At 39.0% G+C, this 26,119-nt stretch overlaps 1 protein-coding gene across 1 annotated transcript in view; it reads right to left on the minus strand.

Annotated features, from left to right (window-relative positions):
* The window catches only part of LOC310874993 (nucleolar transcription factor 1-like), a 499,750-nt gene that overhangs the window by 90,240 nt on the left and 383,391 nt on the right, over positions 1–26,119 (minus strand). The gene's annotated exons all lie outside the window — the stretch shown is intronic.

Below are 26,119 nucleotides of genomic sequence, written 5' to 3' on the forward strand. Positions count from 1 at the left end.
AGAAAGCCTTCCAAGATGTCACTAAATATCAGATCGACAAGCTTGCAATGCGCCGCAGTGCCACGCGCTGCAAGCTTGTTGATCTGCTATTTTCATGCACGATATTATGCAGCTGCTGGAGTTTGAAGTGGTTATTAAAGGAATACTTCACCCAAAACATTACTACTTTTTATTTGTTTCTATCAAACTGCTCACTCCTTGAGTGAGTGCGTTTTTGTGGCATTCCTGAGCCAAAAATGCAATGTATTTGGTTACTTAAACTATGCTATATAAAATAATGATATAAAGTAAACTCTAAACATTTCTCACAGTGTTCTAATCACTGATGAGCCGTTTTGCTCTTGTTAAGATTGATCTACTATTAACTTCAATTAGTCAAATATTTATATATCATTTTTGGGGTCAAATATTCCTTTAATGTCTGAATCTGAGGCTGGTGGATAGTCCATTTTGAATGTGATATTTCTTTTTAATTTATTTTTTTTATCCGTTCTTCTTGGAAGAAATTTGTATTTGTTATTTTTAAACACTTGTTGGATTTTCAAGAGCTCCGAATCCATGTGATGCAAAAAGGGAACGATCCTTTTGTCGAGTGGACGTGATTTTGAAACGTGGAATATTGGCCTTTGTTTTTAGAGTCATGTTTGTCAAGTTGACATGGATTTGGACGCTTTGCTCCACTAGAGCAGTGGTCCTCAAGCCTTTCATTTCATTTGTACCCTCTCAGAGTTACAGATGTGTAAGGGTGAGAACCACTTCGCTAGAGTGCAGTCCTGTTGTTTGCATTGTATATTTATATCGAGATAAATTACATTTACAACATCTAAAGATGTTTGCCAGTGAAATTGTGGTGGTGGGCGGGGGGGGGGGGGGGGGGAGAGAGTAGTTTGTAAAAAATATCCTCCGGATTTCCCTGATTTAATGACTTAAATCAGTGGTTCTCAAAGTGGGGTCCAATTATTTAATAGCGGCGTTGAAAGACACATCAGCTATTCCAAAAAATATCTTGAAGAAAGAAATGCAAACATTTCAAATCTTTTGTACCCAGTACAAAATATGTACTAATTTCTTGACATGAAGAGGGGGTGCAGGGAGGCAAGCTGCTAACCGTTTTCCGCACAGTGCGACACAAAGTGCCAGGTGAGGACAAACGTACCTCTAAAGCTATTACCCATACCCAGTAGCACACAGTTTTTTTTCCTTTTAATGCGTGTCTCATTGCATTATCTGCCGTGTCTGCAGTACAAACTATAAGAGCTCCCCCTCCCTCCAGCCTTTGTGCTAAACTCAGCGTTGCATTTTCCTTTGTGTGTGACGAGGCACGACGGGCTCCGTGCACAGCAGCCGCATTGGAACGAAAGGTGTCACCAATGATACTAATGAAGGCTCTGTTCCATTCTGGTCAAACAGAGTCAGGGTTGCATGTTGTCTCACTGGACACTAGTGGGTTTCAAATTGGGGTCCAGGGACCCTCGTGATTCCTTGAGGGGGTTCCGAATGGCTCCCGGGGGGGGGGGGGGGGGGGGAGGGTTTACTCTGAGAGTGTACAAAGGGAACCAAACAGACCCCCATTGTGAGCTTGGAGATCGCATATTTCCACAATATGTATATGTGGAACCGAGTCAAGCAGAAGTTAATGTCTCACCTACCTACAATTCCAAGTGCTTGTCAGGGTGGAGGGGGGGGGGGCGGGTTCCCAGTTCTAATATTAACTGGTTTCAAATTGGGGTCCAGGGACCCTCGTGATTCCTTGAGGGGGTTCCGAATGGCTCCCGGGGGGGGGGGGGGGGGGGGGGGAATACATCAAAGAGTCAATGGCAGTGGAAATGGAAGCGCACTCGTGTTGATGTCAACATTTTATGCCGTTTTTCTTCTTTGATTACTAGACATTAATTTAATTAGTTCCTTTCCTTGTCTTCCTTTGTCATGTTGTCTGTGCAAGTGTTGATGCTTTGTGTGTGTGTGTGTGTGTGTGTGTGTGTGTGTGTGTGTGTGTGTGTGTGTGTGTGTGCCTGTGCTGGTCATTTATTATCATCAGTGTGTGTGTGTGTGTGTGTGTGTGTGTGTGTGTGTGTGTGTGTGTGTGTGAACTTCACTCCAACTGGGTCATTGTGCTCCAGTGCACCTACAGACAGACAGACAGACGGTGTTGTGTAGACAGCGGTAGTGTTCGGTTTGTTTATCCTTCCTCTAGTTATGGAGCGTGACTCGAAAAGCCGCCCGACCGGTTTCAGCATCATTCCCCCTCCCCAAGTCTCACTGCTGGCCTTCTATTGGTCGATAACGGCCATGCAATCAGGTTTGCTGGTTTTCAACGTCTGGTCCGGGGACCGCCCTGGGACCTGATTACGGGTCGTGAGTGTATCAAATGGAACCAAATCCATTTGATACACATCTGTAACTCTGAGGGTTTTACAGTATAGAATGGGGTCCCAATAATAATGAAAGAATAACTAAAATGGGTCTAACGCATATAAAACTGGGGGTCCTGCCGTTAGTCGGTGATCCCGTTAGCCAGCAGTTTGGAACAAATGCATTTTTGGGGGCAATTTTTTATCACACTTAAGCACTCCTTGTGACCTTTTTAAAAACTGAATGACCTTGTTATAAATAACATGGGTCTAGCAGCGTTAACCACAGGAATTCTAACATCCCTCTTGGAGGACAAACATTCAATGAAAATATTGCCCGTTTTAGCTGTAGAGGGGGGGATATCGAGCTCTGGTATAGAGCTTGGAGTGACTGGCCAACTTAGGTTGGTTTAACGTGTTAAAATCCAGTTTTTTGTGGTCATATGTGTGGGCCACATGCATTTTCAGAGCATCTTTATTGTTTACATTATTATTATTTTTTTTTTAAGTTAAATTACTATTAAAATCGTATGTTTTGCCGATTAGTTTGGGGCCCGCTTGTGACATCCTCGCGGCCCGGCCCCACAGGTTGAGAACCACTGGTGTTGGATGGATTGTGAAGCTCTTGTTTCAGTTGATCACAGCCGTGAGGAAATGCAGTTTTATGCTTCAATGTGACACCGCCATTACAATGGACACGTCTGTCTCTCTGTCTGTATGTCCGTCTGTCCGTCCTCCCTTTAAACTGTGACCGTCGTTCACATCTGTACATAATTATACTATTCTGTAAAGTAAAAAAGACAATTATCAGATGTTTAAAAAAGAATAGTCAATTGCGGATTCTGTTTATATATATATGTACATGTGTATATGGTATTTCCAGGGAATAAATAAGGAGATGAATCTTAATTTATTTTGATCTTCTGTGTGTTTTTTTCCTTCTCTCTGCCCTCAAATTGAGTTTGTATTGTGGTGTTTTATGTTATTCATGTCATTGAGTACACTATGCACAGTTGCACACATACTCCAGTTGTGAATTATCCTGTTCAGCAGTGGGTTAAGTACATTTACTTAAGTACTGCACTTAAGTATATATTTTAGGTATTTGTACAATCCCACAATAGTCCACTGGCAGTGTGAACAGGCACTTTGCGACATTGGCTCCAGACAAGGGGGGGGGGGGGGGAGTTTCAGCTTTGCACGCTGTGCTTGTCACGTGCAGTGTTGCCAGATAATGTGGAGTGTTACCCTCCGTACGATGTACGATCAAAATTCCAAAAATACCCAAATGCACGATTATTTTTGCAATATCTCAAAAGAGCGTGAATTTACTAAATTAAGATTCACAAAGATTCGCTATGGAATGCCCTGATACCAACAGCTGTTAAGAAATATGAATCCCTAGCCTCCTTCAAAACCAGCACTTCGGAAGTACCTTCCCATTGTGCAATCCGTTCATACATTTTGTGACCTGAGGGGTCACTCCTCCCCTCAAAGTGGCTGAAACACCTGCGTCCCAAGCAGTGCATGGACCCCCTATTTGAAGAGACATATGCCAGGGACCTCCATAAGAGAAGATTGTTATGACTAGCAATGATTCTTCTCAACCATTTAAATTTCAAGGACCCCCATGCAGTTTGACATGCATTAGGCCCCCATTTAATTAGTATTTCTATATCTCTGTGACCCCAATGTACAGTATATTGTAAAATCTGTTAATTTAACTGAGTTTACAAATGGAACCAAATGGAGTTACAGACCCACAGGGGTCCATTTGGTTCCAAACTATCATTTAGCTGGGGACCCCCTGGAACTCCCTCAAGGACCCCTGGGGGTCCCCGGACCCCACTTTGGGAACTACTGTTATACAATATAAATACTGCAATTAAGAAAGTAAAAGTACTCATTATGCAGACTGTCCTGTTTCACAAGGTATTTATATAAAATGCATAAAAGTAAAAAATATAGTATTGAAAATGGGCAACACTCAAGTAAATTAAGCAATGAAGTAAATGTACTTTGTTACTTTCCACCACTGGTCAGTACATGATGCAGGTCCCCCCTCACACACCTGCGTCAGACCAGGCCTTCCAACACCCAAAACAAACATGTCTGTTGACATGTGACCTACATCTCCACTCGCACGCTATATATTAACCGTGACTCACAACAACTGGCGTTGGGGAACCGGGAATGGGTTGCATTTGGAACGGTTCCCTGGCCTGATAACCTTTCTTTGTGTGTGTGTGTGTGTGTGTGTGTGTGTGTGTGTGTGTGTGTGTGTGTGTGTGTGTGTGTGTGTGTGTGTGTGTGTGTGTGTGTGTGTGTGTGTGTGTGTGTGTGTGTGTGTTGTCACTGCTGTTGTATCCTGACTCACCTGAGGAGCCCCCATGCACCGGTGGAGTCGAGGACACAAATAAATAACAAAACAGTCTTTTGTTCTATACTCCTCCCGGCCCTGGCAGGTGCCACCCCAGGCGGAAAGTATGCATCTGTGCCTGACTAATCTTTCCCTGAAGAGCATGTGTGTGTTGGTAAGATTAAAGGCCCTGCAAAGCTGTAGTAGGCCTAAGTTCAAATCTCAGAACTGCAAGGATGACTTTTATTTCCGAGTGTGCGTGGCTCTCATTTTTCACTGAAAAGCCATGGTGCTATACGGTGGTATAGGTTTCAGGACTTTTGCCGCTCATCAAATTATTGTCTTGGGAATGCGTCAAAAAGACGGCTGTGTAACTGCTATTTTGTCATTTTCTTGGGGTGAACTACTCCTGTAAGAGTGAAATCACCTCTTACTTAAAAGAAAAATTTACAAAGTTAACGTGTCCAATGCGTTTTCGGTAATCTTTCCTCTCATTCATCCTTTTTGTCTCTCAGAGACTCACTCATTTGCAGTCATGTTGTGCCCTGGATTAGCCTACTTGAATCATAAGTGTCATAAATTGTGTCAGATAACATTTTCCGCCGTGTTATGTTTTCTTCAAAAGAATACCCCTATTAGATTTTGTCAAAACACTCACAAATTGGTGCACATTATCTCTGGGGTCATCTGATCAAACGTATATTCATGAGTATGATTTGATTTTTTTTTTTAGATCTCATTCCAATTGGCTAGGACTTCCAAAGTTTGCGGGCCCGCTGGCGCAGACGAGCTACACTGTTCTAGTCTCTCTCTCTCTCTCTCTCTCTCTCTCTCTCTCTCTCTCTCTCTCTCTCTCTCTCTCTCTCTCTCTCTCTCTCTCTCTCTCACACACACACACACACGCACCTGTGTGTGAAACAATACAGCACAACACACATGTACTGACAGGCCATCAGATGCTATACAGTAATGAACAATTCCAGAATATATGTCAGTCTCTCTGTCTCTGTCTCTCTACAGTATATATTTTCTTGTCACTCCTGGTGGCATTCATTGAGGTCGATGCTGGTCCGCTGACTGTGTCCCCTTAAGGCCACGATAGCTCTGCTGCCGCATCTGCTATAGCCTACTGACCGTCCTATTTTTAGCTCCCTGATAACAACACATTCCATCCATCCAGCAGCAGCAGCAGCGCCAGATGAATGACCACCCTGCCAACCCGACAGCACAGGGTATACCTTGGCTAAAACATCCAGGACAACGAACGCTCCATGTCCCATGGACTCTTCTCCCTTCTGGCTCCCCAAGCTGTGGAACAAACTCCCCGTTGTAGTTCCAACTGCAGACTCGCTCTCAATCTTCAGATCCCACCTTAACCTGCAGCACTCGCCGTAGCCTCAACGACCTTGCCGGCTTATGCAAAGGCTAAAACAATAATTTTGATACTAGCATGGTTTATGTAGGCCGATGCCAGGTCATTGTTGACCTGGCATCCAGTGTTTATAGTTTCAATGTACAGAATATTGATTTTCTTTGACTGATGATAGTTTCTTAATTGGGTTACTTATGACTATTTCTATGCATTTGATGTAATCACTCGGATTAAGATTGTCTGCTAAATCCCCAAATTCCCTAAAACAGATCTAATAGCTCAGTGTGTAACAACGCTGCAAGCTTGTACATCTATTATTATTATTATTATTATTATTATTATTATTATTATTAGTAGTAGTAGTAGTATTAGTATTATTAGTATTTGAATGTATTTTAATGTAAATGTTTGGAAATGTTTGTAATAATTTTGATTTGATTTGTACACGAATCAAGCAGTGGAGAGAAGTCCTGACCGGACAGCTCTGCAGGCTTCTGTGCCCAAAGATAACGTTTTGTCAATCTGATCATCAGATTACATTACCATCAAGATTTAAGGTACGTCATAATCCTCGGAAGACCTAATTCTTTAATTAAGTATTTATTTGGGTTATTGACTCATGTTTCATTTGTTTCAATACTTTATTGGACAGAAATGTAAACTGCACAAGACATTTGGGCTAAAACTTTGACACACATAGCATAAAAATAACACACATATCATCCACAAATAATCAAATATATAACACTAGTATGTACAGTACAAAGTGGGAAAAGGGGGGGGGGGGTGTAATGGCAGCAGTGAATGCCATCTCATTTCTATGGGAAAGAAAACTATGAGTTTACCTCCTCTTGTGGTCTCCTGACTGTGGTCTCCTGATTGTCAAGAGACCACAAGGGGGGTAAAACTTAAACACGGTTAAAACAAACAGTTCTTTGTTAAACGGTTAAAGCTCTATATTCTGGCTATAATCATTGCGATATAGAGTTTATTCAGTAACAGGAGTATCCTTGTCTCTCCAGCTCTTTCATAATTCTTGCAGGCGGGTTGCCAATTTCACTCAATCAGGAGAGAAAACCCATTCATCAGCTTCAATTTTATAATATTCCCCTTCCAGTTGTGTCTGCTCATCTCTTTGTGTCATCACTTCCAATTCCACTTGCATTATCCTATGATCTCCTGGTTGGATCAAATTGGTAGCCCAACAAAAATGCTTTTTCTGGAGAGACAGGTTAATGAACATTGAACACTATAGCATTGATTATGATCAGAATATAGAGCTATAGTACGCTAACAAAATAATATCATTACTGCAATTTTGAGACTGATAATTTATGAATTCATGTTTATCGCTTTTTTTGGCCTCCAATGAGGATGGTGGGATGAGCTCAACATAATTAATCATTCTGCACTGCAGGGTCAAATACAATGACCTTATAATATAAGGTTACATTACACAATACACAGTATTCGTGTATAGCCCAATTACTTAATAAAACATTTTCTAACACACGTGTCTGTCTGTGCATTCAAAGCATTGCAAGTGCTGTTAACAAGCCCAATACATTATTTGCATAATAAGCTTAAATATACCCATCCCCTTTCCCCTTATTTTTCCCTCTTTATACAGGGCTGTGAAGGGGGATCACCATCCTGACTAAGAAGCTATGAGGCTGCTGTTTTGAGAATGTGCTGCCAAGTTCCAACCCTTTTTGACCAGTACACACACACACACACACACACACACACACACACACACACACACACACACACACACACACACACACACACACACACACACACACACACACACACACACACACACACACACACACACACACACACACACTGTCAAAGGACAGATGCTCTGTCACAGTGTGAAAAGTCCCACTCCAGGACACACAAACGCACACTGAACCTTTCCAGACTACAGGCAGTCTTTCTTTTCTTTTTTTTTTGTCTGAGGATTGCTTTTTTTTTCTTCTGGTCCTCTACTCACTACTAATGCTTTGGCCATATGCTGGATACAAAATAAATGAAAACCCATTTATGGAAAGTTGTGATGTAGGCTGTTTTATTTCTGTAAGCATATTCAATTATCAAGCATAATTGACCTACATTTGATTGATTTTGCTAACTTTAATACACGACAGGTGAGGCGATATACCTATAGGGCACATATAAAAAACTAGATGTCTCATTACTTGCGCAAGCAGAGCGTGCAAGTACTGTGATCGGCTGGGTATGTATGTCGGTGTTGTCCACCGGCCAAAAGCATACATATGTCGGTGTTGTCCACCAATACGTTGGGTGGTCGGCTGGGTATGTATGCATTTATGTATATGTCGGGGTAAGAATGGTGGTCCCTTATTGGCTGTTGATGGTGACTGGTAACTATACGTATACGTTTCAATGTTGGTATAAATGGTCAAAAACGGGTATAAAGGATTTAGAACAGCAGTTGTATCTAGACATTAGTTAGTAGCAGAAGTATAGCCAGGCCATGTATGGCCTTCTTGTGTGCAATTTGCAAGTTGGCCATACAGGCTCCTGGAGAATGATGACTTTGATTGTCAAAACAAATAATATTAGAAAAATGCAAAAAAGGGTATTTATTAAATAGTTAAATCATTTAATATTCAACATTTTTTTATACACATAATCAAATGTATGTCTCTCCAGGAGCCTGCGGATGGCTTGGTTCCATGCTTCCAAATATATTTGGAAATCTCATACGCTTTATCTAGATCGCCTATTTTTGGCTAATGTTCCCCCCAGAATAGGGATGTGAGGGTTAAGTGGTTAATGTAGAAATTAGTCCCCATCACACAAATATTTTCCCGATTCCCAACCCCCACCCCACCCCTGGGGACCCCCTGCTGTTTGACGTATTTCTCCCCATCAATATATATAGCCTGCAGTCACACACAACCTTTTGTTGTTCTGAATTATAGGCACACTGAAGTCACAGTGACACTGGCTGCCTGGGAGAGCCAGATAAGAGCGTGGCTCTGCTCACCAGCTGGCCAATGACGTGACGAGAGGAGGAACCCACCGCCAGTGGTGGAAAGTACTGTACTCGAGTACAATTTCGAGGTCTTCTTTACTGTACTTTTAGTATTTCTATGTTGCAGTATTGATACCTTACTTAAAGGGGAGGGGGGGGGGCTTCTTTTTTACTGCATGAAGTTTGAAAGTCAAGAAGTGAAAAGCTCAGAGAGAACTTACTTTGCTGGTATAAGAACACTATGTGGCTCAGTGGGTTATGATACTGCAGGAGCTTGCTTCTGTTCAAGGTTAACCCTCTGATTCAGGGGAAAGTTGTTCTCTTGGGAACAAAGTCTTGGAGGACAGGTAGGAAAGATCCCGTGCACTCTGTGAGCCAAAAACAAAGAAGATGAAGAAGTGGTTCTCAAAGTGGGGGCTCCAAATGATTGAGTTTTTATGCACCACTGCACTGGCACATATCTGGAACAAACTCCCAGAAAACTGTAGGTTTGCGACTGCCTTTGATTGAGTTTTCTCTTCTGAACATGTTCATTGTCTCCACCAGGCCGAAGGCATGGGGGGAGAGTATGTTTTGCACTCCGTCCGTCCGTCCATGTGTGTGTGTCCGTCCGTCCGTGTGTGTGTGTGTGTGTGTGTGTGTGTCCGTGAGCAGCTAATCTCGGCCACCGTTAACCCGGTCGATGCCAAATTTTGCACACACACTCCCTGGATGCCAACGATGAACCTCTGCCCCAAACTTTCCAGAACGGCCTGTTATAGCGCCACCAGGAGGCCACTTTGTGCAAAACAAGTTTTTGCACAGTACACCTACAGATTTTGTCCAAACATCACGCAAATTGGTACACAGTCTCTCTAGAGCCATTCAACGAAACCGGTCTTTCAGATTTCTCAGACTCCATCCTGATTTACTTTTGTTGCCCTTTTATCCAACCACCAGATGAAGGCAAGCTGCAATGTCCTACATTCCTATCCTGGTGGAGACCTGTGCCCAGAAGGGCACTTTTTCTAGTTTTGAATTGTTTTGTTTTATGTAAACTAATGTCATTTTGCGTCTTCCTTTGCTTGATGTTCTGTGTGACTGTGGCAAGCAAAGCACATTTAATTGCCTTGTTGAAATGTGCTCTACAAATAAAACATGTCTTGCCTTGGAGAGAGCCAGTGGAATGCACTACACCGTATGTAATCAATGTAACAACAGATGGTTGGGTCACGCTGCCAAGTTCACACGCACGCACGCACGTACGCACGCACGCGCGCACGCATGCGCACACGCACACGCACACACACACACACACACACACACACACACACACACACACACTTGATGTCTTCCTGAAGCAATATCAGCAGCTTAACACAGATGTAGTATCTGTAAAACCCAGATTGTCAAAATGAACCCCTGTGGGGGTTTTGGTTCTTAAACACGTCTCTGCAGAAACTTTTCCACCGGGGTTTGTAGATCTGCTATTTTCCAAAGATTTTTATACGAAAACTTGAAATTGGACATCTGCAGATGTACTTTTCCTTTTGGTACTTTAAGTACATTTTGATATACCAATAATGTTGTAACTTTACTTGAGTAAATTCTGAATTCTGGACTTTTACGTGTGACAGAGTATTTCTACATTGCGGTATTGATACTTTTACGTAAGTAAGAAATGTCAGTACTTTTTCCACCACCATATACTGCTGCTCTCAGCATAAACCCCCTACGGATAAATTAAGGTTACCGTCAGCCCTGGGAAATGCAGTCCTCTAGCTCTGATTGGTCTTGAGCGATGATGAACGAACCAATGGCGTGTCACGGATCATTACACTGATATTATACCATTACCCTTGGTTTAACCTGGCCAACTTGCTGCGCCTCCCGCTGATGCACACGCATGCACATTTTATAATCAACATAAATTATATCAAGCTTGTGATGGACGGATTATAGAGATAGACCTGGCCAATGGGGCCATGCAGTAGCCAAGCGGGGGCCCTCGACTAACAGGGAGACTCACAGTCTGTGGAAATCTGTCAGCACAGCCTCAGAAAACAAAGCATGAATGATTTGTCTTCCCTGTGTATTTTTGGTTTCTCAAAAGGCCCAATGGAAATTATACTGATATAGTGACATCACAATATCATCCCGCCCCCCTTTATCATACAGCAATAGCTGTGGTTGTGGCGGATCACCACCCACATTTCAGCACATAGAAACCCCATTCAAACCTATTTAAGTGCATCTTACGGTGGACATGTTTGCCTGAAAAGGAATCTTTGAAATGTTAGTTTTAGAAATATAGTGCTTTCAAATTTTGAGAATTTTACAATGGGGCTCAATGGCAGAAATTGGCACGTCAAAAAAGCACTTTCACCTAGAAACTCCATTCACACTTTTTATTATTCAGCTTACTGTGGAGACACATGCTGAAACTTTTTACTTTGAAATGTTTTGTAGTTTCTGAGTTATTTAACTTAAAGGCCCAATGCATTCTCTATGGCAATAGCACAAACTTTGGCATGCTACTAGTCCTACATACTTAAACCTAGCAACCCCATTCTAGCCTACTTAGGTTCATCTTACGGTGGACATGTTTGCCTGAAAAGGAATCTTTGAAAGGTGTCATAGTTTTAGAAATATAGTGCTTTCAAATTTGAGACTTTTAACATGGGGCTCAATGGCAGATTTTGGCACGTCAAAAAATCACTTTCTCCTAGAAACTCCATTCACACTTTGTATTATTCAGCTTACTGTGGAGACACATGCTGAAACTTTTTACTTTTAAATGTTTTGTAGTTTCTGAGTTATTTAACTTAAACGCCCAATGCATTCTCTATGGCAATAGCACAAACTTTGGCATGCTACTAGTCCTACATACTTACACCTAGCAACCCCATTCTAGCCTACTTAGGTTCATCTTACGGTGGACATGTTTGACTGAAAAGGAATCTTTGAAATGTTTCATAGTTTTAGAAATATAGTGCTTTCAAATTTGAGAATTTTACAATGGGGCTCAATGGCAGAAATGGGCACGTCAAAAAAGCACTTTCACCTAGAAACTCCATTCACACTTTTTATTATTCAGCTTACTGTGGAGACACATGCTGGAACGTTTTACTTTGAAATGTTTTGTAGTTTCTGAGTTATTTAACTTAAACGCCCAATGCATTCTCTATGGCAATAGCACAAACTTTGGCATGCTACTAGTCCTACATACTTAAACCTAGCAACCCCATTCTAGCCTACTTAGGTTCATCTTACGGTGGACATGTTTGCCTGAAAAGGAATCTTTGAAAGGTGTCATAGTTTTAGAAATATAGTGCTTTCAAATTTGAGACTTTTAACATGGGGCTCAATGGCAGATTTTGGCACGTCAAAAAATCACTTTCTCCTAGAAACTCCATTCACACTTTTTATTATTCAGCTTACTGTGGAGACACATGCTGGAACGTTTTACTTTGAAATGTTTTGTAGTTTCTGAGTTATTTAACTTAAATGCCCAATGCATTCTCTATGGCAATAGCACAAACTTTGGCATGCTACTAGTCCTACATACTTAAACCTACCAACCCCATTCTAGCCTACTTAGGTTTATCTTACGGTGGACATGTTTGCCTGAAAAGGAATCTTCGAAAGGTGTCATAGTTTTAGAAATATAGTGCTTTCAAATTTGAGACTTTTAACATGGGGCTCAATGGCAGATTTGGGCACGTCAAAAAATCACTTTCACCTAGAAACTCCATTCACACTTTTTATTATTCAGCTTACTGTGGAGACACATGCTGGAACGTTTTACTTTGAAATGTTTTGTAGTTTCTGAGTTATTTAACTTAAACGCCCAATGCATTCTCTATGGCAATAGCACAAACTTTGGCATGCTACTAGTCCTACATACTTAAACCTACCAACCCCATTCTAGCCTACTTAGGTTCATCTTACGGTGGACATGTTTGCCTGAAAAGGAATCTTTGAAAGGTGTCATAGTTTTAGAAATATAGTGCTTTCAAATTTGAGACTTTTAACATGGGGCTCAATGGCAGATTTTGGCACGTCCAAAAATCACTTTCACCTAGAAACTCCATTCACACTTTTTATTATTCAGCTTACTGTGGAGACACATGCTGGAACGTTTTACTTTGAAATGTTTTGTAGTTTCTGAGTTATTTAACTTAAACGCCCAATGCATTCTCTATGGCAATAGCACAAACTTTGGCATGCTACTAGTCCTACATACTTAAACCTACCAACCCCATTCTAGCCTACTTAGGTTCATCTTACGGTGGACATGTTTGCCTGAAAAGGAATCTTTGAAAGGTGTCATAGTTTTAGAAATATAGTGCTTTCAAATTTGAGACTTTTAACATGGGGCTCAATGGCAGATTTTGGCACGTCCAAAAATCACTTCCACCTAGAAACTCCATTCACACTTTTTATTTTTCAGCGTACTGTGGAGACACATGCTGGAACGTTTTACTTTGAAATGTTTTGTAGTTTCTGAGTTATTTAACTTAAACGCCCAATGCATTCTCTATGGCAATAGCAGAAACTTTGGCATGCTACTAGTCCTACATACTTAAACCTACCAACCCCATTCTAGCCTACTTAGGTTCATCTTACGGTGGACATGTTTGCCTGAAAAGGAATCTTCGAAAGGTGTCATAGATTTAGAAATATAGTGCTTTCAAATTTGAGACTTTTAACATGGGGCTCAATGGCAGATTTTGGCACGTCAAAAAATCACTTTCACCTAGAAACTCCATTCACACTTTTTATTATTCAGCTTACTGTGGAGACACATGCTGGAACGTTTTACTTTGAAATGTTTTGTAGTTTCTGAGTTATTTAACTTAAACGCCCAATGCATTCTCTATGGCAATAGCACAAACTTTGGCATGCTACTAGTCCTACATACTTAAACCTACCAACCCCATTCTAGCCTACTTAGGTTCATCTTACGGTGGACATGTTTGACTGAAAAGGAATCTTTGAAATGTTTCATAGTTTTAGAAATATAGTGCTTTCAAATTTGAGAATTTTACAATGGGGCTCAATGGCAGAAATTGGCACGTCAAAAAAGCACTTTCACCTAGAAACTCCATTCACACTTTTTATTATTCAGCTTACTGTGGAGACACATGCTGAAACTTTTTACTTTTAAATGTTTTGTAGTTTCTGAGTTATTGTGGGCTCGCCACAGCGAGCACACACTAGTTACTCTCAGTTTATATTTATTTATTCCAATTTCCGCCTTTTTTTTCGGTTTCCTACTACTTCCACATACTTTATGCTAGAAATTTAGTTCAAACTTCAAACTGCTCAGCTCTTTGCAGTTATTATTGCTCCAATTAGAATTTTTACAAAGTTTTATACTTTTTATACTTTTTAACTTTTTAACTTTTTTTTACATTCTTTATAGTGAGAGTCGATGGAAGAAAGGTCCCATTTTTCACAGTTAACTTTTTTGAGCTCTTATTACTCCGTCATACTTTCACTTTGAAACTTCATTAAAACTTTATAATGTTCATCTATCTTTGAACTTTCATTGGTGAAAAAGTTGTTTTGAAAAAGTTTATACTTTTTAAAATATTTAACTTTATTTATAGTTTTTTCCTCCCATTGACAATGTATGGGATTTATCTCTAAATCAACCTCACTTTTGCAGCCTCATTACTCTGGCATACTTTGTCGTAGAAACGTGATTTAAACTTTAGAAAGCTCACACGACTCTGGACTTTTTCGTGGTTCAAACCGTATTCGAATACGTTAAACGGCTTTTCCGAAATCGCAGTTCAATCGCAGGCCGTTTCGCCTAATTAGTGCCACGTTAGAGTGCAGGCCTTCTTTCACTAGAGTGTACAAACAGAAAATCTTTCCTTGAAAATTTACCAAACAAATTGCCGTCCCGGCCAAGATATTCACTTTACACACATGTCCTTTGGTCATTTTGTAGCCACACATGTCCTCTTTCACACAATGTGACCACCAAAACACAGAGACATACAGAATGTGAACTACGGCCTTTTAAGTGACACAAATACAGTCAATCTGCTCATTGACCTCCATAGTAAAATCCTTACGAGGAAATTATCGCGATGACAATTCTTAACTCGCTCTTATAACCACATTTTCGATCGTACCAACACCACAATCGCACATGGTGTACCTCAATATCTCAGGCCACTCACAGCGAAGAAATTATTTGCATTCGACTTTTACTTTTTGCGATAGAGCAATTTGTTCGGGCATAGTTTCCCCCCATTCAGAACCATTGTAAAATAAGAGATCAAGTTGCGCGCCACTTGTTTGTCTTTTACACTTCCACAGCTGAGACATATAAGGGCTTAATTACAGGGCTGAAATTAAAGTTACAAGATCTCAATGAGTTGCTCTGCGATACCTTGTGGGCTTGTAGGTCTGCTATTTGTGCAATTGGATGGCCTTTACACAGATAGATCAGATAGAGATGAAAAAGTATTTTCAAAAAAGTATTTTCAAAAGAGTATTTTCAAAAAAGTATTTTCAAAAAAGTATTTTCAAAAAAGTATTTTAAAAAAAATGAAAAAAATTAAAAAAAAATGAAAAAATTAAAAAAATTAAAAAAAATTAAAAAAAATTAAAAAAAATTAAAAAAATGAAAAAAAATTAAAAAAAATGAAAAAAATGAAAAAATTGAAAAAAATTGAAAAAATTGAAAAAAATGAAAAAAAATGAAAAAAATGAAAACTTAAAAAAAAATTGTTTCTTTTTTACTTAAAAAGAAAAAACTTCAATTTTTTAGATTTTTTTTTTTTTTTTTACATTTAAAGAAAAACTTTAAAAACACTTCTACAACTTCCACATACTTTATTCTGCTTAAACTATAGTTTTTACACATTTTCATACTTTTTTTAACTTTTACTTCAGCTTTAATGCATTTTCTACTTTTCTTTACAATATGCTACAGTCCCGAAATTTTGATTATAGATTTAGAACACCAATGGTAACACCATTACTCCGGTCCCCGAGTTTCAAACTTGACACGGCAATAACTTTATACAAAGCATTTTACGCGAGCCCACGCAGTTTCTACAGGAACTGCTTTCTAGTTTAACTTAAACGCCCAATGCATTCTCTATGGCAATAGCACAAACTTTGGCATGCTACTAGTCCTACATACTTAAACCTAGCAACCCCATTCTAGCCTACTTAGGTTCATCTTACGGTGGACATGTTTGCCTGAAAAGGAATCTTTGAAAGGTGTCATAGTTTTAGAAATATAGTGCTTTCAAATTTGAGACTTTTAACATGGGGCTCAATGGCAGATTTTGGCACGTCAAAAAATCACTTTCTCCTAGAAACTCCATTCACACTTTGTATTATTCAGCTTACTGTGGAGACACATGCTGAAACTTTTTACTTTGAAATGTTTTGTAGTTTCTGAGTTATTTAACTTAAACGCCCAATGCATTCTCTATGGCAATAGCACAAACTTTGGCATGCTACTAGTCCTACATACTTACACCTAGCAACCCCATTCTAGCCTACTTAGGTTCATCTTACGGTGGACATGTTTGACTGAAAAGGAATCTTTGAAATGTTTCATAGTTTTAGAAATATAGTGCTTTCAAATTTGAGACTTTTAACATGGGGCTCAATGGCAGAAATTGGCACGTCAAAAAAGCACTTTCACCTAGAAACTCCATTCACACTTTTTATTATTCAGCTTACTGTGGAGACACATGCTGGAACGTTTTACTTTGAAATGTTTTGTAGTTTCTGAGTTATTTAACTTAAATGCCCAATGCATTCTCTATGGCAATAGCACAAACTTTGGCATGCTACTAGTCCTACATACTTAACCCTACCAACCCCATTCTAGCCTACTTAGGTTTATCTTACGGTGGACATGTTTGCCTGAAAAGGAATCTTCGAAAGGTGTCATAGTTTTAGAAATATAGTGCTTTCAAATTTGAGACTTTTAACATGGGGCTCAATGGCAGATTTGGGCACGTCAAAAAATCACTTTCACCTAGAAACTCCATTCACACTTTTTATTATTCAGCTTACTGTGGAGACACATGCTGGAACGTTTTACTTTGAAATGTTTTGTAGTTTCTGAGTTATTTAACTTAAACGCCCAATGCATTCTCTATGGCAATAACACAAACTTTGGCATGCTACTAGTCCTACATACTTAAACCTACCAACCCCATTCTAGCCTACTTAGGTTCATCTTACGGTGGACATGTTTGCCTGAAAAGGAATCTTTGAAAGGTGTCATAGTTTTAGAAATATAGTGCTTTCAAATTTGAGACTTTTAACATGGGGCTCAATGGCAGATTTTGGCACGTCCAAAAATCACTTTCACCTAGAAACTCCATTCACACTTTTTATTATTCAGCTTACTGTGGAGACACATGCTGGAACGTTTTACTTTGAAATGTTTTGTAGTTTCTGAGTTATTTAACTTAAACGCCCAATGCATTCTCTATGGCAATAGCACAAACTTTGGCATGCTACTAGTCCTACATACTTAAACCTACCAACCCCATTCTAGCCTACTTAGGTTCATCTTACGGTGGACATGTTTGCCTGAAAAGGAATCTTTGAAAGGTGTCATAGTTTTAGAAATATAGTGCTTTCAAATTTGAGACTTTTAACATGGGGCTCAATGGCAGATTTTGGCACGTCCAAAAATCACTTCCACCTAGAAACTCCATTCACACTTTTTATTATTCAGCGTACTGTGGAGACACATGCTGGAACGTTTTACTTTGAAATGTTTTGTAGTTTCTGAGTTATTTAACTTAAACGCCCAATGCATTCTCTATGGCAATAGCAGAAACTTTGGCATGCTACTAGTCCTACATACTTAAACCTACCAACCCCATTCTAGCCTACTTAGGTTCATCTTACGGTGGACATGTTTGCCTGAAAAGGAATCTTCGAAAGGTGTCATAGATTTAGAAATATAGTGCGTTCAAATTTGAGACTTTTAACATGGGGCTCAATGGCAGATTTTGGCACGTCAAAAAATCACTTTCACCTACAAACTCCATTCACACTTTTTATTATTCAGCTTACTGTGGAGACACATGCTGGAACGTTTTACTTTGAAATGTTTTGTAGTTTCTGAGTTATTTAACTTAAACGCCCAATGCATTCTCTATGGCAATAGCACAAACTTTGGCATGCTACTAGTCCTACATACTTAAACCTACCAACCCCATTCTAGCCTACTTAGGTTCATCTTACGGTGGACATGTTTGACTGAAAAGGAATCTTTGAAATGTTTCATAGTTTTAGAAATATAGTGCTTTCAAATTTGAGAATTTTACAATGGGGCTCAATGGCAGAAATTGGCACGTCAAAAAAGCACTTTCACCTAGAAACTCCATTCACACTTTTTATTATTCAGCTTACTGTGGAGACACATGCTGAAACTTTTTACTTTTAAATGTTTTGTAGTTTCTGAGTTATTTAACTTAAACGCCCAATGCATTCTCTATGGCAATAGCACAAACTTTGGCATGCTACTAGTCCTACATACTTAAACCTAGCAACCCCATTCTAGCCTACTTAGGTTCATCTTACGGTGGACATGTTTGCCTGAAAAGGAATATTTGAAAGGTGTCATAGTTTTAGAAATATAGTGCTTTCAAATTTGAGACTTTTAACATGGGGCTCAATGGCAGATTTTGGCACGTCAAAAAATCACTTTCTCCTAGAAACTCCATTCACACTTTTTATTATTCAGCTTACTGTGGAGACACATGCTGGAACGTTTTACTTTGAAATGTTTTGTAGTTTCTGAGTTATTTAACTTAAACGCCCAATGCATTCTCTATGGCAATAGCACAAACTTTGGCATGCTACTAGTCCTACATACTTAAACCTACCAACCCCATTCTAGCCTACTTAGGTTTATCTTACGGTGGACATGTTTGCCTGAAAAGGAATCTTCGAAAGGTGTCATAGTTTTAGAAATATAGTGCTTTCAAATTTGAGACTTTTAACATGGGGCTCAATGGCAGATTTGGGCACGTCAAGAAATCACTTTCACCTAGAAACTCCATTCACACTTTTTATTATTCAGCTTACTGTGGAGACACATGCTGGAACGTTTTACTTTGAAATGTTTTGTAGTTTCTGAGTTATTTAACTTAAACGCCCAATGCATTCTCTATGGCAATAGCACAAACTTTGGCATGCTACTAATCCTACATACTTAAACCTAGCAACCCCATTCTAGCCTACTTAGGTTCATCTTACGGTGGACATGTTTGCCTGAAAAGGAATCTTTGAAAGGTGTCATAGTTTTAGAAATATAGTGCTTTCAAATTTGAGACTTTTAACATGGGGCTCAATGGCAGAAATTGGCACGTCAAAAAAGCACTTTCACCTAGAAACTCCATTCACACTTTTTATTATTCAGCTTACTGTGGAGACACATGCTGGAATGTTTTACTTTGAAATGTTTTGTAGTTTCTGAGTTATTTAACTTAAATGCCCAATGCATTCTCTATGGCAATAGCACAAACTTTGGCATGCTACTAGTCCTACATACTTAACCCTACCAACCCCATTCTAGCCTACTTAGGTTTATCTTACGGTGGACATGTTTGCCTGAAAAGGAATCTTCGAAAGGTGTCATAGTTTTAGAAATATAGTGCTTTCAAATTTGAGACTTTTAACATGGGGCTCAATGGCAGATTTGGGCACGTCAAAAAATCACTTTCACCTAGAAACTCCATTCACACTTTTTATTATTCAGCTTACTGTGGAGACACATGCTGGAACGTTTTACTTTGAAATGTTTTGTAGTTTCTGAGTTATTTAACTTAAATGCCCAATGCATTCTCTATGGCAATAGCACAAACTTTGGCATGCTACTAGTCCTACATACTTAACCCTACCAACCCCATTCTAGCCTACTTAGGTTTATCTTACGGTGGACATGTTTGCCTGAAAAGGAATCTTCGAAAGGTGTCATAGTTTTAGAAATATAGTGCTTTCAAATTTGAGACTTTTAACATGGGGCTCAATGGCAGATTTGGGCACGTCAAGAAATCACTTTCACCTAGAAACTCCATTCACACTTTTTATTATTCAGCTTACTGTGGAGACACATGCTGGAACGTTTTACTTTGAAATGTTTTGTAGTTTCTGAGTTATTTAACTTAAACGCCCAATGCATTCTCTATGGCAATAGCACAAACTTTGGCATGCTACTAATCCTACATACTTAAACCTAGCAACCCCATTCTAGCCTACTTAGGTTCATCTTACGGTGGACATGTTTGCCTGAAAAGGAATCTTTGAAAGGTGTCATAGTTTTAGAAATATAGTGCTTTCAAATTTGAGACTTTTAACATGGGGCTCAATGGCAGAAATTGGCACGTCAAAAAAGCACTTTCACCTAGAAACTCCATTCACACTTTTTATTATTCAGCTTACTGTGGAGACACATGCTGGAACGTTTTACTTTGAAATGTTTTGTAGTTTCTGAGTTATTTAACTTAAATGCCCAATGCATTCTCTATGGCAATAGCACAAACTTTGGCATGCTACTAGTCCTACATACTTAACCCTACCAACCCCATTCTAGCCTACTTAGGTTTATCTTACGGTGGACATGTTTGCCTGAAAAGGAATCTTCGAAAGGTGTCATAGTTTTAGAAATATAGTGCTTTCAAATTTGAGACTTTTAACATGGGGCTCAATGGCAGATTTGGGCACGTCAAAAAATCACTTTCACCTAGAAACTCCATTCACACTTTTTATTATTCAGCTTACTGTGGAGACACATGCTGGAACGTTTTACTTTGAAATGTTTTGTAGTTTCTGAGTTATTTAACTTAAATGCCCAATGCATTCTCTATGGCAATAGCACAAACTTTGGCATGCTACTAGTCCTACATACTTAACCCTACCAACCCCATTCTAGCCTACTTAGGTTTATCTTACGGTGGACATGTTTGCCTGAAAAGGAATCTTCGAAAGGTGTCATAGTTTTAGAAATATAGTGCTTTCAAATTTGAGACTTTTAACATGGGGCTCAATGGCAGATTTGGGCACGTCAAAAAATCACTTTCACCTAGAAACTCCATTCACACTTTTTATTATTCAGCTTACTGTGGAGACACATGCTGGAACGTTTTACTTTGAAATGTTTTGTAGTTTCTGAGTTATTTAACTTAAACGCCCAATGCATTCTCTATGGCAATAGCACAAACTTTGGCATGCTACTAGTCCTACATACTTAACCCTACCAACCCCATTCTAGCCTACTTAGGTTTATCTTACGGTGGACATGTTTGCCTGAAAAGGAATCTTCGAAAGGTGTCATAGTTTTAGAAATATAGTGCTTTCAAATTTGAGACTTTTAACATGGGGCTCAATGGCAGATTTGGGCACGTCAAAAAATCACTTTCACCTAGAAACTCCATTCACACTTTTTATTATTCAGCTTACTGTGGAGACACATGCTGGAACGTTTTACTTTGAAATGTTTTGTAGTTTCTGAGTTATTTAACTTAAACGCCCAATGCATTCTCTATGGCAATAGCACAAACTTTGGCATGCTACTAGTTCTACATACTTAAACCTACCAACCCCATTCTAGCCTACTTAGGTTCATCTTACGGTGGACATGTTTGCCTGAAAAGGAATCTTTGAAAGGTGTCATAGTTTTAGAAATATAGTGCTTTCAAATTTGAGACTTTTAACATGGGGCTCAATGGCAGATTTTGGCACGTCCAAAAATCACTTTCACCTAGAAACTCCATTCACACTTTTTATTATTCAGCTTACTGTGGAGACACATGCTGGAACGTTTTACTTTGAAATGTTTTGTAGTTTCTGAGTTATTTAACTTAAACGCCCAATGCATTCTCTATGGCAATAGCACAAACTTTGGCATGCTACTAGTCCTACATACTTAAACCTACCAACCCCATTCTAGCCTACTTAGGTTCATCTTACGGTGGACATGTTTGCCTGAAAAGGAATCTTTGAAAGGTGTCATAGTTTTAGAAATATAGTGCTTTCAAATTTGAGAATTTTACAATGGGGCTCAATGGCAGAAATTGGCACGTCAAAAAAGCACTTTCACCTAGAAACTCCATTCACACTTTTTATTATTCAGCTTACTGTGGAGACACATGCTGGAACGTTTTACTTTGAAATGTTTTGTAGTTTCTGAGTTATTTAACTTAAACGCCCAATGCATTCTCTATGGCAATAGCACAAACTTTGGCATGCTACTAGTCCTACATACTTAAACCTACCAACCCCATTCTAGCCTACTTAGGTTCATCTTACGGTGGACATGTTTGACTGAAAAGGAATCTTTGAAATGTTTCATAGTTTTAGAAATATAGTGCTTTCAAATTTGAGAATTTTACAATGGGGCTCAATGGCAGAAATTGGCACGTCAAAAAAGCACTTTCACCTAGAAACTCCATTCACACTTTTTATTATTCAGCTTACTGTGGAGACACATGCTGAAACTTTTTACTTTTAAATGTTTTGTAGTTTCTGAGTTATTTAACTTAAACGCCCAATGCATTCTCTATGGCAATAGCACAAACTTTGGCATGCTACTAGTCCTACATACTTAAACCTAGCAACCCCATTCTAGCCTACTTAGGTTCATCTTACGGTGGACATGTTTGCCTGAAAAGGAATCTTTGAAAGGTGTCATAGTTTTAGAAATATAGTGCTTTCAAATTTGAGACTTTTAACATGGGGCTCAATGGCAGATTTTGGCACGTCAAAAAATCACTTTCTCCTAGAAACTCCATTCACACTTTGTATTATTCAGCTTACTGTGGAGACACATGCTGAAACTTTTTACTTTGAAATGTTTTGTAGTTTCTGAGTTATTTAACTTAAACGCCCAATGCATTCTCTATGGCAATAGCACAAACTTTGGCATGCTACTAGTCCTACATACTTACACCTAGCAACCCCATTCTAGCCTACTTAGGTTCATCTTACGGTGGACATGTTTGACTGAAAAGGAATCTTTGAAATGTTTCATAGTTTTAGAAATATAGTGCTTTCAAATTTGAGACTTTTAACATGGGGCTCAATGGCAGAAATTGGCACGTCAAAAAAGCACTTTCACCTAGAAACTCCATTCACACTTTTTATTATTCAGCTTACTGTGGAGACACATGCTGGAACGTTTTACTTAGAAATGTTTTGTAGTTTCTGAGTTATTTAACTTAAATGCCCAATGCATTCTCTATGGCAATAGCACAAACTTTGGCATGCTACTAGTCCTACATACTTAACCCTACCAACCCCATTCTAGCCTACTTAGGTTTATCTTACGGTGGACATGTTTGCCTGAAAAGGAATCTTCGAAAGGTGTCATAGTTTTAGAAATATAGTGCTTTCAAATTTGAGACTTTTAACATGGGGCTCAATGGCAGATTTGGGCACGTAAAAAAATCACTTTCACCTAGAAACTCCATTCACACTTTTTATTATTCAGCTTACTGTGGAGACACATGCTGGAACGTTTTACTTTGAAATGTTTTGTAGTTTCTGAGTTATTTAACTTAAACGCCCAATGCATTCTCTATGGCAATAGCACAAACTTTGGCATGCTACTAGTCCTACATACTTAAACCTACCAACCCCATTCTAGCCTACTTAGGTTCATCTTACGGTGGACATGTTTGCCTGAAAAGGAATCTTTGAAAGGTGTCATAGTTTTAGAAATATAGTGCTTTCAAATTTGAGACTTTTAACATGGGGCTCAATGGCAGATTTTGGCACGTCCAAAAATCACTTTCACCTAGAAACTCCATTCACACTTTTTATTATTCAGCTTACTGTGGAGACACATGCTGGAACGTTTTACTTTGAAATGTTTTGTAGTTTCTGAGTTATTTAACTTAAACGCCCAATGCATTCTCTATGGCAATAGCACAAACTTTGGCATGCTACTAGTCCTACATACTTAAACCTACCAACCCCATTCTAGCCTACTTAGGTTCATCATACGGTGGACATGTTTGCCTGAAAAGGAATCTTTGAAAGGTGTCATAGTTTTAGAAATATAGTGCTTTCAAATTTGAGACTTTTAACATGGGGCTCAATGGCAGATTTTGGCACGTCCAAAAATCACTTCCACCTAGAAACTCCATTCACACTTTTTATTATTCAGCGTACTGTGGAGACACATGCTGGAACGTTTTACTTTGAAATGTTTTGTAGTTTCTGAGTTATTTAACTTAAACGCCCAATGCATTCTCTATGGCAATAGCAGAAACTTTGGCATGCTACTAGTCCTACATACTTAAACCTACCAACCCCATTCTAGCCTACTTAGGTTCATCTTACGGTGGACATGTTTGCCTGAAAAGGAATCTTCGAAAGGTGTCATAGATTTAGAAATATAGTGCGTTCAAATTTGAGACTTTTAACATGGGGCTCAATGGCAGATTTTGGCACGTCAAAAAATCACTTTCACCTAGAAACTCCATTCACACTTTTTATTATTCAGCTTACTGTGGAGACACATGCTGGAACGTTTTACTTTGAAATGTTTTGTAGTTTCTGAGTTATTTAACTTAAACGCCCAATGCATTCTCTATGGCAATAGCACAAACTTTGGCATGCTACTAGTCCTACATACTTAAACCTACCAACCCCATTCTAGCCTACTTAGGTTCATCTTACGGTGGACATGTTTGACTGAAAAGGAATCTTTGAAATGTTTCATAGTTTTAGAAATATAGTGCTTTCAAATTTGAGAATTTTACAATGGGGCTCAATGGCAGAAATTGGCACGTCAAAAAAGCACTTTCACCTAGAAACTCCATTCACACTTTTTATTATTCAGCTTACTGTGGAGACACATGCTGAAACTTTTTACTTTTAAATGTTTTGTAGTTTCTGAGTTATTTAACTTAAACGCCCAATGCATTCTCTATGGCAATAGCACAAACTTTGGCATGCTACTAGTCCTACATACTTAAACCTAGCAACCCCATTCTAGCCTACTTAGGTTCATCTTGCGGTGGACATGTTTGCCTGAAAAGGAATCTTTGAAAGGTGTCATAGTTTTAGAAATATAGTGCTTTCAAATTTGAGACTTTTAACATGGGGCTCAATGGCAGATTTTGGCACGTCAAAAAATCACTTTCTCCTAGAAACTCCATTCACACTTTTTATTATTCAGCTTACTGTGGAGACACATGCTGGAACGTTTTACTTTGAAATGTTTTGTAGTTTCTGAGTTATTTAACTTAAACGCCCAATGCATTCTCTATGGCAATAGCACAAACTTTGGCATGCTACTAGTCCTACATACTTAAACCTACCAACCCCATTCTAGCCTACTTAGGTTTATCTTACGGTGGACATGTTTGCCTGAAAAGGAATCTTCGAAAGGTGTCATAGTTTTAGAAATATAGTGCTTTCAAATTTGAGACTTTTAACATGGGGCTCAATGGCAGATTTGGGCACGTCAAGAAATCACTTTCACCTAGAAACTCCATTCACACTTTTTATTATTCAGCTTACTGTGGAGACACATGCTGGAACGTTTTACTTTGAAATGTTTTGTAGTTTCTGAGTTATTTAACTTAAACGCCCAATGCATTCTCTATGGCAATAGCACAAACTTTGGCATGCTACTAATCCTACATACTTAAACCTAGCAACCCCATTCTAGCCTACTTAGGTTCATCTTACGGTGGACATGTTTGCCTGAAAAGGAATCTTTGAAAGGTGTCATAGTTTTAGAAATATAGTGCTTTCAAATTTGAGACTTTTAACATGGGGCTCAATGGCAGATTTTGGCACGTCAAAAAATCACTTTCTCCTAGAAACTCCATTCACACTTTTTATTATTCAGCTTACTGTGGAGACACATGCTGGAACGTTTTACTTTGAAATGTTTTGTAGTTTCTGAGTTATTTAACTTAAACGCCCAATGCATTCTCTATGGCAATAGCACAAACTTTGGCATGCTACTAGTCCTACATACTTAAACCTACCAACCCCATTCTAGCCTACTTAGGTTCATCTTACGGTGGACA

The sequence above is a fragment of the Protomyctophum parallelum genome (assembly GCF_964188405.1).
Source record: "Protomyctophum parallelum genome assembly, chromosome: 17".
NCBI lineage: Eukaryota > Metazoa > Chordata > Actinopteri > Myctophiformes > Myctophidae > Protomyctophum > Protomyctophum parallelum.